General features: G+C 43.4%; 1 non-coding gene across 1 annotated transcript; it reads left to right on the top strand.

The window, feature by feature from the left end:
• Positions 1-974: 974 nt before the first annotated feature.
• LOC128248409 (U2 spliceosomal RNA) lies at positions 975-1,171 on the top strand. Its single transcript, XR_008264654.1, has one exon. It is a non-coding gene; the product is annotated as a U2 spliceosomal RNA (small nuclear RNA).
• The last annotated feature ends 706 nt before the right edge of the window (positions 1,172-1,877 follow it).

The following is a 1,877-nucleotide window of genomic DNA, read 5'->3' on the forward strand; positions in this document are numbered from 1 at the left end:
ACACTTGAAATCGGTTCGTTATTAGACGGATCCTGTAGTGTATCAGTGTTGTTCTTCTGTTAGATGTTGCTAACCTTTCGTTTAAACATCTTCGTTCCTGAAGGACGGGGCGCTGTGAGTACACCCTCACAACCCTCTTTACAGCACAATGTAATCGGTTCTGGGAGACTGAGAGAAAGAGAAAGAGATGTGGCAAGGAGAGAGAAGAATGAGTCAAGTACTTGTTTGGAATTTCATTTATCAACATCAGGAGGATGAAAGGCAAAACTGACCTCACCGGGATTTGGACTCCGAATAAGGTTAACTACGATGATTGGTGGTGGTGGTGGTGGTGGTGGTGGTGGTGCTGATGCTGGTGGTGGAGGTGGTGCTGGTGCTGGTGCTGGTGCTGGTGGTGCTGGTGCTGGTGGCGGTGCTGGTGGTGGTGGTGGTGGTGGTGGTGGTAGTGGTGGTATTACTGGTGCTGGTGGTGGTGCTGGTGGTGGTGGTGGTGGTGGTGGTGGTAGTGGTGGTATTACTGGTGCTGGTGGTGATGCTGGTGGTGGTGCTGGTAGTGGTGGTATTACTGGTGCTGGTGGTGCTGGTGGTGGTGGTGGTGGTGGTGGTGGTATTACTGGTGCTGGTGGTGGTGCTGGTGGTGGTGCTGGTGCTGGTGGTGCCGGTGCTGGTGCTGGTGCTGGTGCTGGTGGTGCCGGTGCTGGTGCTGGTGCTGGTGTTATTGCTGCTGCTGCTACTGCTGCCACAGCTGTTGATTTTGATTACTTCCAGGTCAGCTCTGATCAAGCAGATCAAAGATCAAAGACCCGCGCCCATCCAGTTTTATGTTTTTTGTTGTTGCTTATGTTCAGACTTAACATTATCCAATACATAATTCCTTATTTCAGAGAATAAGATATGATTTGAGAGAAACTATGCTGTTATTTCTCGCAGGCTAAAAGACCACAAATAGGTTCCCTCACTGAACCAAAACCAAAACCACTTCTCAGCATATTCGGTAGGATAAAAATTTAATATCTGTTCTGTTCCAACCAGCTTTAAAATCTGATGTGTTCTTAATATGAGAACTTCGATTTTAAATTGAATTTTGATTATCGACGAAGATGTTGGTGTTTGTTCCATCTTTGCTATGATCTGATTTCGTATTGCAAAAATGAGATACGTGTTGTAGCACATGGTTATCTTTACATTTTCCTTGTTTCAGTCACTGGAATGCGACCATTCTAGGGTACCACATTGAAGGGTTTAGTCGAATAAATCCGACTACTTATATGTTTAAGTCTGGAACTTATTCTATCGACCTTGTTGCCGAACCGCTGTGTTACAGGAGCGTAAACAATTAATACTGGTTGTCAAACTGTGAGGGAGAACGAACAAACGCATTCAAAGACAGACAGACAGACAGACAGACAGACAGACAGACAGACAGACAGACAGATAGATAGATAGATAGATAGATAGATAGATAGATAGATAGATAGATAGATAGATAGATAGATAGATGAACAGAGAGACAAATAGGTTTCTTTATTAGCCACACAGGGCTCAACACAGAGGAGACAAAATACAAATGTAGAGTTTTTCTGTTCGAAGGGGGCGAAAACAAAGCAGTAAAAAAAACAAAAGTGGTGACAACGATGAAAAAAAACATCGCAGACCGTTTGGGGTATTTACAAAAAATACGAAATAATACAGAAAATTCCCAAGAAATGGGGAGGTTATCCGTGGAAAGAAAAACCTACGAAAAGACCACGGTAACCTCTGTCATTTTAATATCACAAATTACATTACACACTTTTATTTACGAAAGGAAAAAAGTAAGTAACTCTCTAGGTTTACCGTTTTATAGAATCATGGTCAAGGTGGCTTCGTCATTTATA

The sequence above is a fragment of the Octopus bimaculoides genome, chromosome 7 (genome assembly GCF_046866305.1).
Source record: "Octopus bimaculoides isolate indiv1 chromosome 7, ASM4686630v1, whole genome shotgun sequence".
Classification (NCBI taxonomy): domain Eukaryota; kingdom Metazoa; phylum Mollusca; class Cephalopoda; order Octopoda; family Octopodidae; genus Octopus; species Octopus bimaculoides.